Consider the following 17,371-nt stretch of genomic DNA (forward strand, 5'->3'; position numbering starts at 1 on the left):
AGCTAATCCTTCTATTTTAAAATATTTTATTATTACATGTAAATTGTTCTTAGTTTTGTGTCTACCGGTTTTGTTGCATTTTTTCTAATATTTGTGTAAATTATAGTATACTATTGTTGCAACCATTCTTTCATTTGCAAATACAAGTATTACCGTCTCACAGCACTGAGGTCATGGGTTCAATTCCCACCATGGTCCTAACTGTGTGGAGTTTGTATATTCTCCCCGTACTTGCGTGGGTTTCCTCCGGGTAATCCGGTTTCCTCCCACAATCCAAAAATATACTGGTAGGTTAATTGACTGGTAGGTTAATTGGCTCCTAACAAAAATTAACGTGTGTGTGTGTGTGTGTGTGTGTGTGTGTGTGTGTGTGTGTGTGTGTGTACATGTGTTTAGGGGAGACTAGAGGAGTCAAGTGTTTTTAATATGCCGTTAAAATTCTTTGCTTATGGTACAGGATGCAGTAAATTTACCGACAATCAAAATCCCGACAGTCAAAATACAGACAGCAATTGACCGACAGTCAAAATTCCGACATGGTCATAATACCGACATTTAAAAAACCGACAAGGTCAAAATACTGATATGTAAAATGTCGACAGGTCAAAATGCCGACATGAGTTTTTCATGAGTTTTTCATTGAAACCGACTTGTTTTTACTTTACCATCCCAGTGGACCTAGAGGGGGAATATAATAGCACATCGAGCCATGCGAGGGGACGCGGCACACTTATATGGTGTCCATGTCGACCTATGTCGACATACAAAAATTATGAAACCTCATGTCAGCATTTCGACCTGTCGACATTTTACATGTCGGTATTTTGACCTTGTCTGTATTTTAAATGTCGGTATTTTGTCCATGTCGGGATTTTGACCTTGTCGGGATTATGACTGTCGGTCATAGAAACATGTGACGGCAGATAAGAACCACTTGGCCCATCTATTCTGCCCCCTTTTATTTTACCATGGCCCTCATTCCGAGTTGATCGCTCGCAAGGCGAATTTAGCAGAGTTGCTCACGCTAAGCCTACGCCTACTGGGAGTGTATCTTAGCTTCTTAAAATTGCGACCGATGTATTCGCAATATTGCGATTACAAACTACTTAGCAGTTTCAGAGTAGCTTCAGACTTACTCGGCATCTGCGTTCAGTTCAGTGCTTGTCGTTCCTGGTTTGACGTCATAAACACACCCAGCGTTCGCCCAGACACTCCCCCGTTTCTCCGGCCACTCCTGCGTTTTTTCCGGAAACGGTAGCGTTTTTATCCACACGCCCCGAAAACGCTGTGTTTCCGCCCAGTAACACCCATTTCCTGTCAATCACACTACGTTCACCAGAGCGAAGAAAAAGCCGTGAGTAAAAATACTATCTTCATTGTAAAATTACTTGGCGCAGTCGCAGTGCGAATATTGCGCATGCGTACTAAGCGGAATTTCACTGCGATGCGAGGAAAATTACCGAGCGATCAACTCGGAATGAGGGCCCATATTTTATATCTCTAACCTTATTTGATTCTTATTTCTTTGTAAGGAGATCCTTATGTCTATCCCATGGTTGTTTAAATTGCTCTACTGTCTTAGCCTCTACCGCCTCTAATGGGAGGCTAGTCCACTTGTCCACTACCCTTTCTGTGAAGTAATTTTTCCTCAAATTTCCCCTGAACCTCCCCCCCCTCCAGTCTCAGTGCATGTCCTCGTGTCCTATTGCTTCTCTTCATTTGGAGAATGTTTCCCTCCTGGACTTTGTTAAAACCCTTGATATATTTGAACGTTTCTATCATGTCCCCCATTTCCCTTCTCTGCTCCAGACAATACATATTGCTGTCAGGATTTCGAGCATCAGGATTTTGAGTGTAGGTATTTCATACCGATCCCTATGGTACAAGTGGAATGTACAAACATTTCTGCATATAGGCACTAGGGGGCGATATTGTGTCTAGTCATATAAGAACATGATTACTATCTCCTGCCACGGTTTGAAGTGAATACTGTAGTAGAGTAGGAGCCAGTCTAGACACATAACTAGGTCCTTAAAAGACGACTACAAGATATCAAATGTAACATTACTATATTTATTTAATGCTCAAACGTCTATCATTAAACAATTCATAGAAACAGCTTTGAAATTAGAAAATTTGTGAAAATTACTGAACTTTAGGCTAAAAAAGTTGGAGCTAAATTCGAGTTTCAACCAAACAGTTTCGAACATGATTGAGCTGTATCATGCATATGGGCCTATGCACTAAGCCTTGAAGAGAGATTAAGTGGACAGTAATAAGGGATCCGGTCTCTATGTCGACAGTAACTAGGTCGACGCTATCTAGGCTGACCACTATTGGTCGACAGTAACCAAGTCGACAGGGTTTCTAGGTCGACATGTTCTGGGTCGACAGGTCAAAAGGTTGAGTTTTTCACAATTTTTTTCTTTTTTTGAACCTTTTCATACTTAACGATCCACGTGGATTACGATTGGAGCAAAGCAAGCCATGCGAGGGGACACGGTGCACTAATTGGGGTTCCCGGTCACTCTACGAAGAAAACGACACCAAAAAAACATAAAAAATTAATGTCGACCTTTTGACCTGTCGACCTAGACCATGTCGACCTAAAGACCCTGTCGACCTAGAGACCCTGTCGACCTATTTACTGTCGACCAATGGTGGTCGACGTAGACACCGTCGACCTAGTTACTATCTACCTTCCATACCACACCCGATAAGGGATAAAGTACCAGTCAATCAACATCTAACTGCCATGTTACAGGCTGTGGTTAAAAAATAACAGGAGCTGATTGGCTGGTACTTTATCTCTCTCCACTTTATCAACAACATTTTTCAAACACCAATTCCGTCCCGCAAATTCTCCTCCAGCAGGTATTATACCTGTTCAGAAACCACGGCTGCACTAGTTCAAGGTCCTCAAACCATTTTTATGAAATGTCGGACTAGCTTGAATGATTACAGGGGTCTATTTATTAAACCTTAGAGAGAGATAAAGTGGAGGGAGATAAAGTACCAGCTGTCTTTGAAAAATGACAGTTAGAAACTGGTTGGTTGGTACTTTATCTCCGTCCACTTTATCTCTCTCTAAGGTTTAGTAAATAGGCGCAGTATCTCTTCGCATAAGAAGGACTGGATTATAAAATAGCAAATACTAAATTTTAGGAACTGTGAAATATGCAGACGTGCATTTTAGTTTACTTTTGCGTAAATACGTTTCTTTGTACATAAGTCAGCGCCCACATTCTCGGTGACGGTCACCATAAAACGGGATTGCACTTTTGTAGAATTGCAGGTGTACATGTAAATGAGTGTAGAAAGGGCTTCCTAAACTTCTGCCTACCTCTAGTTCTGGAGCATGGGACGTATTTACCAGTATGGGCGTATGAGAGAGATTTTCTATTGCGTTTTCAGGCCATTCCACCAAAAGAAGTTAGCGGGGGCAGCTGAACGAAGCAGTGCTGGCGTGTGGCGGTAAGGCTGCTCTTATTACCTTGCCAGTCAGTCCATGCCCCCTCTGCGGGCGCGTCAGACAAGGCTTGACCAGGTCACCCAAGCGCACTGCGTTGGAATGTCAGACTCCCACTTTTAAATCCCCCCCCCCCCCCAAATTACAAATAGAGAAAAGAGAAATGAATGAGCAAGAATAGAAAAAAAATGTATATATATGTATGTATATATATATATCAACAGAATTTTTTAATATATTTTATTAGCAAAGCATTTTTTCCTTTGCCGCATTCCGCTGTCGCCATCCTGAGAATGTGATAGTGGGGGAGATTTACCAAAGCTTGTATTGAGATAAAGTGGAGAGAGATGAAGTGCCAACCAATCAGCTCCTATCTGTCATTTTTCAAACACAGGGGCTCATTTATCAACAAATGTTAGCTATTTAAAACACGTTGCCTATGATAAATGGTTCTCCATCCAATCAGCTCCCAACTGTCATTTCTCAAACACATCACAGTTGGAAGCTGATTGACTGGAGCACCATTTATCATATGCAATGAGTTTTAAATAGCTACAACTCATTGATATAAGGGCCCACAGTCTGTCAAATGACAGAAGCTGATTGGTTAGTACTTTATCTCTCTCCAAGCTTCGATAACTCTCCCCCAGTGATTGGAGGACAGTGCACGGCATATACTCTGCTGAAGTCATCTCTTATATCTCTGTAAATTAACCTTTCTGTGTGAGTTTAACAACTATCTTCCTAGTAAAACGACTGGCCACATGGTAATATCCTCCCATTGTTATTATTGCAGGGAACCGATGTGCTGCCACAACACAGTAAATCAGGGCAGACAACCAAAAGGAAGATGGAAGCGAATGCAGCCCCCATACCGGCTGTGTCACTGTCGGTAAATTGTGGCAGTTGCAAACAATGGCCTCCGATCTTTTCTTCTGCTGAAACCCAATGTGCTGTGAAGTTTTCTTATGCCGTAAAATCCGCAATTACAGGATCCTGTTTCTATTACTGCAGAAGCCTCATGGAACGATGAAACGGAATGTCCGCTATATGTTTTATGTTATGTTTCACTTACGTCACCCACATAGTACTGAGATACTTATGCTGCTCGATAAATCAGAAAATCATTTTATCTTACCGCTTCTCTGCGGCATCGCGGGTTGTATTGCAGCAACTTTGTTGCAACAATGTTAAAGAAACAAACACAAACAGTAATCTGGTTGTCTGACAAACTCTATGTTGGTGTATGGGGAAGGGAAGGGGGGAGTCTAGACATCTTTCCAACTCCACCTGACATGGTTGTCACATCAGATTAAAGCTCTTGGTGCATAGATATGTGGAATTATATTGGCGTTGTAATTGGTTGCTTCATTTATGAGTTATGTAGCAAAACATCCACCTGCCATTTACAATGTATCATACCCTCCAACATTATAAACAGAAAAACCGGTACAAATTCAAAAAGGGGGCGTGGTCACACCCCTTTTCCTATACTTTCAATGGAAGTTTGGAGAGCCAAAAATCGGTACAGACCATAAAAAAAGGTTCTGTACCTGCTAAAAAGGTACAGTTGGAGGGTATGATGTATCACCATTGTGCTCTGGAAAATGTGGCAGTTGGTGAACTCTCCTTGTGTGCCTGCTGGGTGACCTGGAGTATGTGACCTGCTGGGTGGTTTGGAAACTGTGACAGTTATTTGCAGTCACCCACTAAGCAGGGATTTTTCAACTCCTAAGGGGGTGAAAAAGGGTAAAAATGTTCCTCTCAACAAGCCTTTGTCAGGTTGAAACCAGGCATATCAGCTAGTATTATTTACTGAGGGATGTTAATAAGCAAATGCCCCAGCGCCATAACTCTAAATAAAAATAGGCCTATCATTGTGGCAGCATGATGATCAGCCATAAATCATCAGTTTAAAAACTGTATATCTATTTTTCCCGGTAAATGAATGCAATTTTTCAACTTTACTTAATTATGGAGATTTTGGGGCTCATAGTGTAGGGAAGTACACGCCCACATATCACTGACCACACCCCCAGTGCGCTGACCACACCCACACATCACTGGTCACACCCACACAGCACTGGTCACACCTCCTCTACTTCTCACAATGGGATCTTGATCATTTTCAGCCCTAGCCTGACGTGTCCCTAAATCTGGCCCTGGACGGTCCTGGCAACAGCAAAGCTTACGGGAGTCCTAAGTAACATCTCCCTGTGATCACTGCCCCTTAGATTGCCCCGGTCTCTGACTATGTAGAGCAAGAAGCCACTTGCAGATCAATATTTAATTGAGAAGTGGAACAGTGTCCTGCTTTTTCCAGTATGTACAGAACACACTAATTGACAAGGTGCCGTGCCTGCAGCCATTGTCCTGGTTAACCTTGATATATTGTAGATCAATACTGCAATAAAAACATCTCCGTCTCTTTTGAAATCCTATAAGTGCTAAAAAGTTATTGTTTGTTTAATCTTCGGCTATTTCAGGCTCTGGGGAGATATTTACTCCAACCTCCCAGACACAGTAATTCAGCTGATCACACTCCCACGGCGGAACATCAAATTACTGATATAAACACATTTATCCAATCCGCAAATATATATATATATATATATATATATGTGTACAAAAGAAACTGGCAGCGCCACAGATGTAGTATCAAAAGGTGTAAACGACAGTATTAGGAAATAAGTGTTCTGAAATAATTACCAAAAATATTACCTGGAGGACACTCCCTATAAACTATTAGGGCGTCAGCTTATGAACCTCAAAAAACATATAGGCACTGGTATATATGCCTAGAAATTAGAAAATGGTGCAGGGGGATGAGGTGTTTGCAAGCGACCAAAGGTGTCGAATTAATAGTGTAAAAACCAGGTGTTCTAAAAACATAAAATTTTATTTCAGAAGACAACACACTAAAAAAAGGGGTATTAGGTAAAATATTAACAATTTCCAAAAATGCAGCCTAGTCAATAAAATCTGGTACAAAAAAAGCAAAGGTAAAACTAAAAAAATTTGAAACACATATGCCAAAAAATTGTTAAAAAGGTACATAAAAACATGAGAAATAGGTACAAAATACACAGGATAAAAGGTAAAAAATGGGGGAGAGGTAGCTTAACTTCAGTAGTTGAGGTAAAATCAGAGTAGCTCCAACGCGTTTCGTCCCTCACGGACTTCATCAAGGGGTATAGATAGATAGATAGATAGATAGATAGATAGATAGATAGATAGATAGATAGATAGATAGATAGATAGATATGGATGGATAGATAGATAGATAGATATGGATGGATAGATAGATAGATAGATAGATATAGATAGAGATAGATAGATAGATAGATAGATAGATAGATAGATAGATAGATAGATAGATAGATAGATAGATAGAGATAGATAGCGATAGATAGATAGATAGATAGATAGATAGATAGATAGATAGATATGTATAGACAGATAGATATGGATAGATAGATAGATAGATAGATAGATATAGATAGATATAGCTAGAGATAGATAGATAGATAGATAGATAGATCGATAGATAGATAGATAGATATGGATAGATAGATAGATAGATAGATAGATAGATAGATAGATAGATAGATAGATATAGATAGATAGATAGATAGATAGATAGATAGATAGATAGAGATAGATAGATAGATAGATAGATAGATAGATAGATAGATAGATAGATAGATAGATAGAGAGATAGATAGATATGTATAGATAGATAGATAGATAGATATATATGGATAGATAGAGATAGATAGATAGATAGATAGATAGATAGATAGATAGATAGATAGATAGATATAGATAGAGATAGATAGATAGATAGATAGATAGATAGATAGATAGATAGATAGATAGATAGATAGATAGATAGACAGATATGGATAGATATATATAGATAGATATAGATAGATAGATATAGATAGATAGATAGATAGATAGATAGAGAGAGAGAGAGAGAGAGAGAGAGAGAGATGTACATAAGTTACATGGGGTCATCAGAAATAGGAATGAATAGTCCCTTGGAAAGAATACAATTCTGTAAGACATCTCATATTGGAGCCCATTTACTTATCTGTTTTTAGACCCAATAATTAGATTGCCTTATTGATGCTCCGGGACCTACTGAGCATGTGCAAGTGTCTGTTAGAGGGGTCTGGAGAATCCTTCTCCTGGTACAATCTGCAATACAGTATGTAATCTATAGGCTACATTGCTAATGCCATCTTAGCGGGGCCAAGATAATTTGCATTCCAGTTCTTGGTAAATCTCACATTCTAGAAACCAGGGTATACTTACATTTCGTGGGTACTCCCCAAAAAACGGATTTCCCACACAACTGGTTAATAAATATGCCCCATAGTGAAATGGTCACAAAACTGCACTTATTGTGCCTTTTTTTTTTTTATATGCTCATATACTAAGTACACAGGTATCCGGATGATAGATTTACAATGTCCAGGCAAACAGGCGAAGGCCGACACCATATGGTCGACGTGCATGTGTTTTTTTCTTCATGTTTTCCCAACATCCGCTTGATTTACTATCCATGTGTACTACGACATTTTGATCCTTGACCTTAACCCCTGTCAACATATCATCTTTTAACCTTTTGCACCTGTCGATCTAATGCATGTCGGCCATATGGTGTCGACCTGTTGACTGGCTACCTAGACACTGTAGATCTTCTATACGGCAGCCGTCAGGAGCATTGTGGATGTAAGAGACGCCAGGCAGACCCTGGGATGGATCTGGTCAGGCCTTTGTGTGTGGCTATACACAGACCATAATGCACATTTATGTTCCAGGGTGGTCATTCTGAATTGTTCGTTCGCTAGCAGTTTTTAGCAACCGTGCAAACGCTATGCCGCCGCCCTCTGGGAGTGTATTTTAGCTTAGCAGAAGTGCGAACGAAAGGATCGCAGAGCGGCGGCAATATTTTATTGTGCAGTTTCTGAGTAGCTCAAAACCTACTCAGCGCTTGCGATCACTTCAGACTATTCAGTTCCTGTTTTGACGTCACGAACACGCCCTGCGTTCGGCCAGCCACGCCCTGTTTTTCCTGGCACGCCTGCGTTTTATCGAACAATCCCTGAAAACGGTCAGTTGACACCCAGAAACGCCCACTTCATATCAATCACTCTGCGGCCAGCAGTGCGACTGAAAAGCTTCGCTGGACCCTGTGTGAAATGACATCGTTCCTTGTAATAGTACTTCACACGTGCGCATTGCACCGCATACGCATGCGCAGAAGTGCCGATTTTTCACCTCATCGCTGCACAGCGAACGAATGCAGCTAGCGAACAACTCGGAATGACCACCCAGGTACAAATGTACACTGAGGTGCTATAGAATGGGAAGCTAGAACTTTAGTTTGGGTCCCCGAAATCCTTTGTGACAAGCTAATATACTTATGCACTAAGATGTTCCTAATATTACTGAATGCACGTCGTCCCTCAGAGGTCTATTGGTTATATATTTCACAGTTATATACTGAATTTGTAGACAATAGTAACGGCATTAAAATCAGGTTGATACAATTGTCCCAAACCAAACGATACTATCACCGCTTTCACATCGCAATGCCGGGTCCCACTCGGGAATCTGGGGGGGGGGGGGACGGAGGCGGAGCTGGGAGATGAGATCATCTGTGCGCCGCCTCTCCCTATGCAGTGAACGGGTACAGGGTTGCATCGACCCATTTACACTGCGCCTGACCCGGGAATATCCCGGGAATCACCCTTCTTAACCTGGGTTGATTTACCGGGTCAGGTGTACCGGGATTTCTGAAGTGACCCTTTCACACCGCTCAGCGACCCGTGTCGGCCTCTCAATATACCAGGGTCGATACTGGGTTATTTGTGCGGTGTGAAAGGGGTATATGAATACAATACAGATATAAGATCGCCTCCTGACAGTGACCTGAATACTCAGAATGAGGAGCAGAAACGCAGCCACTTTGCAGTAATTACTGATTTATTTCATGGTCAATTAATGTTTGGTTAAATGTCATTCAAAACAATTGCAATCAATAACCCCCTAATACTGCAGTTCCACAGAATGTATCTGCTGTATCTACGGTAACAAGGAAAGACACACGTTACACCCAATGCACAACCCACAGAGCAGGATGTAACGTTATTAGCGTTCATCCCAGTAAGTGTCGCAGTCAGCGCCCCAGGTCCCATCTCTGTGCATCGATATCCCTGAGACAAACCCCCTTTAATCATTCTCTGTGAGGGTTTTGCTGCTGCCCGCTCTCCGCCTTGACTAGAGGGCACTGCAAGTACAACAGCACTGGTATTAAATGCCAGGAGAGGAGGAGGAGGAGGCAGCAAAAGAGACAGGCAGAGGCAGGAGGAACCTCAGGGCAGCGATTAACCCCACTCCTGCCATGGTAATCTGCGGCACGTCTGCCAGTCTCAGCCACTATGAGTAACAGGCACCAGAACAGGTAAGCAACATATTACTTAGTTACCTAGAACCTCCAGGACCTTCAGACAAAGTGCATACAGCTGGTGTGGCACTACAAGTCTCAGGATACCCGTCTTCCCTGGCAGGGTGTGCTGTGACTTGTAGTACCACACCAACTGCAGGGCTGCAGCTGGCCCATACTCACTGTAAAAAACAAAAAAAAACCTCCAAAATGTATACATAATACACCGAGGCTTTTATTACTTATGTATGTACTAACGTCAGTTACATTTAGTAATTAGGTTTTCTTTGTAAGTTTATTACTTAACTAATCTACCTCCAGCTCTGCAGACTATTGCGCTAACGAGTAAGATACAATAACACCAGCAAAAATGCATCTACAGTATTTCTCGCTTCCTGTACTTTCTAGGGAGACTCCGTTCCTGCATGTCATTTTACTGCTGGACCCTATCCCTGGCCTGTGCCTCCTATATATGTCTGTGCCTCCTACCTTGCAGCAGTGACCGTGAACACAAATAGAGGCGAGATACGGGTAAGTATACGGTACCTTAGTGCCCATGCAGTGCTGAAGTTATTCCCCCCATCTGCTTCAGTTTGCGAGCACAGAGTGCAAGCCTCTGCAGTCTGAGATATGTAATCCAATGCAGAGAACTGACGAGACACCCAGTCCCTTGGGGTTAGACTGTGCTCCAGACGAGCCTGAGATTTTGGCTCAGTCTCATCACACCACCTACTAAACAACCTCAGTGCACTACCTCCCACCACCCAACAACATCAGCACGTCAGATCTGAAGGTAAAGACCAACCCTTGTGTCTTCACTCAGTGTGCATCAAATCCAGGGCCAAGTGTGTGACTGTGAACCTGCCCTAATAGCCACACCCGAGATAATATTCCAGAAACCGCAGCCAAACCCCTGCCTTCCCTGCTGCAAAACCCCTGCCCATTGTACCGTGTGCCCACTTCCAGTTAACCCATCCCTGTCCGCTCAGCAAAGTGATGCGACGGGCGGGTGCAAAGGTGTTGGAGAACTGCAAGTCCCAGCTTGTCTTGACGCAGGCGCAAGCAACCTGCAGTTCCCTCATTGTAGAACTACAAGACCCAGCACAGCCTGGCACAGCATTCCGCTACTTGTAGTTCCACAGACACTGGATAGTGCAAAGTTGCTTACACTGGGCCCCTGTTGTGTTGGTCTGCAGCGTGCACTGGATAAATGTGTTAATCAGCCGCTGAAAGATGTTCTGCAGGTTTGGGGGATTTTTTTGCCCATTATTAACCAATGATGGAAATTGGTTTTACATGCACGCACATCTTAATTTACAATAATATTTTTTTTTAATGATCTAAGCAGTTATCATCTTATATCTATCCATTTCCCGTTTCTAAATCGTATCAGGATTAATGAACCCCTCTCATGTAGTAATGACATACATTACCTCCCACCTTTCCCAGTTTCTGCAGGAGAGTCCCCACCAGGCCGGACGTTAGGCAGGTATGTCATATTCACCAGTCCCGCTGCGGTGCATGGAAGGGAATGAGGGGGGGGGGCTGGCAAGGATAAGCCTAGTGTTGCGTAGCGCTCAGCATACACACGTACCAATCATCAGCCTGACATGATGTGTCGTACCTGACATCACAATTGGGCGGCCGTTTACATGTGCCCGCCCAGCTGTGATGACAGTCGCCGGCGGGCCCTGCAGCAAGTGATGACCGCCCGCACACACCACAATGTGCCGATATATATCTGCATATAGGTGATAGGCTGTGCTGCAGGGCCGGTGCGATATGTCTGTGAACGATGCGCCCAGGATATATCGGCTGTTCAATTGAACAGCCGATATATATATATATATATATATATATATATATATATCGTGAAGTGTGTACCCAGCTTAAGGCAGTGCCGGATCATGGCTCTGTGTCGCCACTGTGACAGCCCCGCCCCCAGACATGTGATACGATTTCACGGTGAGTGGTGGGGCCGCTGGCATCAGGAATTAGAGCACTGCCCGCAGTGTGCCTTCCCTCCAGACAGGGCTCTACTAACCGCTGCCAGCAGCTGCGGGTGGGCAGGGGCGATGTTGCTTCCCCCAGGGCCCTGGGCGACGCACCGCTTGCACGAGCAACACAGGGGAGTGCAACACAGGGGAGAGCAACACAGGAGAGAGCAACACAGGAGAGAGCAACACAAGGGAGAGCAACACAGGGGAGAGCAACACAGGGGAGAGCAACACAGGGGAGAGCAACACAGGGAAAAGCAACAGGAGAGAGCAACACAGGGGAGAGCAACACAGGGGAGAGCAACACAAGGGAGAGCAACACAGGGAAAAGCAACAGGAGAGAGCAACACAGGGGAGAGAAACACAGGGAAGAGCAACAGGGGAGAGCAACACAGGGGAGAGCAACACAAGGGAGAGCAACACAGGGAAAAGCAACAGGAGAGAGCAACACAGGGGAGAGCAACACAGGGGAGAGCAACACAAGGGAGAGCAACACAGGGAAAAGCAACAGGAGAGAGCAACACAGGGGAGAGCAACACAGGGAAGAGCAACAGGGGAGAGCAACAGGGGAGAGCAACACAGGGGAGAGCAACACAAGGGAGAGCAACACAGGGGAGAGCAACACAAGGGAGAGCAACACAGGGGAGAGCAACACACAGGGGAGAGCAACAGGTGAGAGCAACACAGGGGAGAGCAACACAAGGGAGAGCAACACAGGGGAGAGCAACACAGGGGAGAGCAACACACAGGGGAGAGCAACAGGTGAGAGCAACACAGGGGAGAGCAACACAGGGGAGAGCAACACAGGGGAGAGTAACACAGGGGAGAGCAACACAAGGGAGAGCAACACAGGGGAGCTCTCCCCTGTGTTGCTCTCTCCTGTTGCTCTCCCCTGTGTTGCTCTCCCCTGTGTTGCTCTCTCCTGTTGCTCTCCCCTGTGTTGCTCTCACCTGTGTTGCTCTCCCCTGTGTTGCTCTCACCAGGGGAGAGCTGGTGCGTTATCACCTTCCACTTTATTACTTCACCAGGCTTAATAAATCTGCCTCACAGTCTGGACTGCGGAATGAAACCGGAGCATTCAGGCTCACTTGCAGAACATATTAGAGACTCCACACAGACAGGGCCCTGATTGGAATCGTACCCGTGGCCCCCAGCTCACTATAATTAATAAGAATAATTTTTTGATTAATTCAACAATACCGCGCCTGCAGGAAGTAACCCTGGAGTGACATATAGCACAGACTGCGCAGCCTTGATTAAATGTGCATTAATGTTCCTTTTACAAACACATTAGCCAGACAACAAGAGAAACACACCCCAAAGCACAGTGCAATAGATTAGTACTGTCCATATAATCCAAACATCAACAACTGTCATCAGAACCGATATGCAGGGTGCGATGTGATTGATGACTTATTGAAACGATAGCACCATGCAGTACTGCTGTTATCCTGTAGGGGGACACCTTCATTTATTTAGTTCTTAACGTTCACGCATACACTGTAGCACCATCTTATTCCGTTGCACTTTACAATTGGAAACAAAACAGTAATAAAATGAGATTGCAGGTGGTTGACCCATCATTATGTCTACATCATCCATGGCTGTGTACCAAAGGACAGATTTATATAGTCTTTGTCCACAGGACCGTCACAGGTATTGTAAATGGTGATGCACAGGGGTGTATCTAGGGTCTGAGCGCCCCTGGCAAAGTAAGGGACTGCCCCCCCCCCTAATATTCTAAATAAGTATGGTGTGGCGCCAAAAATAAAATAGTGTGGCCTCATGGGGATAGGGCGTGTCCACACATTAGTACCAATTCAAATTACGCAACACAGTAGTGCAACCTTATGCATATTACACCGCAAAGTAATGTCCGCTGTTCTGCATTATTCCACACAGTAGTCCCTGCTATTCACATTACACAGCATTGAAGTGCCCCTTACTCACATTACACGACACAGTAATCCCCTTAATCACGTCATGAATGCCGGGAATGAGGTAAGTATTGGAGATTTGTGATGGAGGGGCAGAGACATGAATAGGTCTAGCCATTATACTAGTGTGTATATTATAGATAGCATACCTCCAAACTTTCTATTCCCTCAGGGAGCATTGAAAAGGGGCGTGGTCTGCTGTAAAGAGGGTGTGGCCTCACACAGGTGCCACAATCGCGTGCCACGCCCCCAATTTTCGCTGAGCTGCTGGCCATGCCCCCAGTCCCTCTGCCTCAATGGAATAGAGCAGCGAGTGATAGGGAGCCTCCCAACTGCCCCTCCCCTTCCCCACCGCGGGACACTGTGGCCTGCGGGAGGGACATCGGGACAGACCCAAAAAAATTGGACTGTCCCGCGAAAATCGGGACAGTTGGGAGGTATGATATAGTGGCATTGCACTCAGAGGGACCAAACCTTTTCAGTGGCACTGAATCCTTCTCCAAGACACCACATTCATGATCAGCAGCAGCAGCCTGTCCCCAATCAGCAGGAGCCTGTCCCCAATTGGGGGAGGTGAGGGGGGAAGGTTTGAGGCACTGGGAAGATGGGGGTAGAGACACAGATATGGTGAGATGTAGAGTCACAGATGGAGAGGGTGGACATAAGATGAGGGGGCAGAGGCACAGATAACTGAGGAGGCAGAGGCACAGATAAATGTAGAAGGGATAGAGTCACATATAATGGAGGGGTGGCAGATGCACATATAAATGGAGGGGGGTACAAGTATAGATAATGGAGGGGTGGAGGTGGAAAAGGCACAGATAAAGGAGTGGGGGCAGATGCACTGATAATGGAAGGGGACAAGAGAACAGATAATGGTGTGTAGAAGAGGCATAGTTGTGGAGAGAGAAAGTGGCACAAATGGGGAACTTCTTATTGCCTCTATTACTTTCTAAGTTACAGTATCTGGCCATTGGAAGAATAGAGGAAGAGAGCAGGGGGGTGACAGGGAGAATGAGGAGAAAGTAAAACTGGTCTGGACTGCTGCCTCCTGAGAGCGAGAGAGGACCCAGCTCACATGCCCCGTGCCCCCATATCAATGTGGCTCAAATGGAGACTCTGATCCTAGCTGCAAATGGTTCCTGTGCTCCTATGGGAAGTCCCTCCTGCGCATAGCGGAAATCCCTGAAGACACGGCAGGAGACGGAGGAGTGACAGCTGCAGCGCGGCCCATTGTAATCAAAGTATATTAGTAGAAGTGTGTCCGGCAGAGAAGGAGTCAGGCACAGCGCTACTTTTATACCTTGCAGTGGGCAATGCTGCGATGACGCATACATAGGCGGGCAATGCGGGAGTCAGATGGTGAGCAGTGCTGAGCATTAATCCGTCCCTGGCCACAGGTGGCACTGACAGGCGGCGCCCCCCTCTTGGCCGGCGCCCCTGGCGAGTGCCATCCTGGCCAATAGCAAGATACACCCCTGGTGATGCATTCAAAAGATTCAAAGTTTGGGTGCTTAAAAATATCAGGGGATATTGCCTGTACCCCAGTTGTCAAAAATGTACATTAGGGAAATGTTTATCAAAACTGGTGCAGGGGTAACAAAACGTGTAGCAGTACCGGAATGAGAGGTAACACTGCCCAGCTGGCGCTAACCCGCCCCAAGACTCCTCTATACAGATGAGGATATACCACAAGGCAACCAAGGCGGCTGCTTAGGGTCCTGTGGGTCTCAGGGGGCCCTGTGGGTCCCAGGGGAGCCCACCAAAAAGGCTGTATGGAGGGCATTTCCGTCAGACCACGGCCTCCAACAAAAATGTCTGGGCTGGCTGAATACTCCCGACAGGCTGTCAGTAATGATTACTAGACTGCTGTTGGATGTCGTCTCCAGCACATGCCTGTGGGTGTCATTCCGACCTGATCGCACGCTGCCGTTTTTCGAAGCGCAGCGATCAGGTAACTACTGCGCATGCTATGCACCGCAATGCGCAGGTGCGCCGCACGGATACAAAGCGGATCGTTGCTGAGCGATGGATTTAACGAAGAATCCATTTGCACAGCCGATCGCAAGGAGATTGACAGGAAGAAGGCGTTTGTGGGTGTCAACTGACCGTTTTCAGGGAGTGGTTGGAAAAAACACAGGCGTGGCTGAGCATTTGCAGGGCGGGTGTCTGACGTAAATTCCAGGACCGGACAGGCTGAAGTGATCGCAGCGGCTGAGTAAGTTCTGGGCAACTCAGAAACTGCACATGCTGTTTTTGTACAGGGCGGCTGCACATGCGATCGCACACTTGCACAGCAAATATGCACTCCCCAGTGGGCGGCGACTATGCGTTCGCACGGCTGCAAAACTCGGAATGACCCCTCGTGTCTCCAGTCCTGCAGTGTTGTGAGCCTTGATTACACATGTATAACGCTGTCAGAGAGTGCAGGTGTAATAATGGAAATTAGAGGTGAGGGGACATGGTGCAATCAGTGAAGGGGGAAGTAATACATACCCTCCAGCTGCACCTTTTTGGCAGGTACAGGACCTTTTCTTATGGTCTGGCCCTATTTTTGGATCTCCAAACTTCCATTGAAAGTATAGGAAAAGGGGAGTGGCCACGCCTTTACCCGTGGTCATGCCCCTTTTTCGGATTTGTACCGATTTTTATCATACCTCCCAACTTTCTTTTCTTGTGGAGCGGGCCACTCGTGCGGCGAAGCCGCGCGCGCTCCTGAAAAGGGGGCGTGACCTATTAAAAGGGGGCGTGGCTTCACGGAGGACCCGTTTTCATCACTGAGGGGGCATGCCCAGCGCTCTGTGAGCAGCTGGCATGCTCCCTCTCCCTCTGACTCCACTGAATAGACGCTGTGCGCATGCGCACAGCGTCTATTCACTGCTGCTCTGCTAAGCAGAGCAGCGATTGACAGAGCCTCCCAACTGACCTCCCCCCACCGCGGGACACTGTGGCCCGCGGGTGGGACAGCGGGACAGTCCCCAAAAAACGGGACTGTCCCGCGAAAATCGGGACAGTTGGGAGGTATGTTTTATGTGTAAAATGTTGGAGGGTATGGTAATATATTGTAATAGAATATAAGGAGGAAAAACAACAAATAATGTAAGTGGCATAAATCAGGAATGAAAATATAGTGCTATGGATTGTTTGAGGGAGAGGGCCCCTAAATCACTATCTTAATTAGGGCCCCATGAGGGCTACACCCACCTCTGGCTCTATATGCAGTGTAATGGAAATCGTTATGCCAACTTATTCCTTCAGTAAGGGGCCAAGATGATTGACAGATGTTCTGTGGCTCACCGGCTGGGTCTCGGGGAATAGTCTTCATCAGATCTACAGACACTCAAATCTTCTGTTTCCGATAAGCCAGAACCAGGACAGGATTTGCTATGGGTAACGGGTAGATCGAGGGTGTTTATTATGAGTGTGTAATAATTATGCAGACGCCTGCGCATCTAAATCACTAAGACAAGCGTGAACTTGATTATAAACTACAAGAGGCACCAGGCTGAAG

The 17,371-nt window shown here is 45.4% G+C and overlaps 1 protein-coding gene across 5 annotated transcripts in view; it reads right to left on the reverse strand.

The window, feature by feature from the left end:
- The window catches only part of ZBTB7C (zinc finger and BTB domain containing 7C), a 359,497-nt gene that overhangs the window by 41,811 nt on the left and 300,315 nt on the right, over positions 1–17,371 (reverse strand). Inside the window, exon 1 of one of the 5 annotated variants that reach the window (XM_063959084.1) lies at positions 10,473–10,632. The exons of the other annotated variants lie outside the window; for them this stretch is intronic. The gene's annotated coding sequence lies outside the window, so the exon portion shown is untranslated. Of the gene's footprint in view, positions 1–10,472; positions 10,633–17,371 lie in introns of those variants that run through there. 5 annotated transcript variants of the gene reach the window in all.

This window comes from Pseudophryne corroboree, chromosome 1, assembly GCF_028390025.1.
Source record: "Pseudophryne corroboree isolate aPseCor3 chromosome 1, aPseCor3.hap2, whole genome shotgun sequence".
NCBI classification, from domain to species: domain Eukaryota; kingdom Metazoa; phylum Chordata; class Amphibia; order Anura; family Myobatrachidae; genus Pseudophryne; species Pseudophryne corroboree.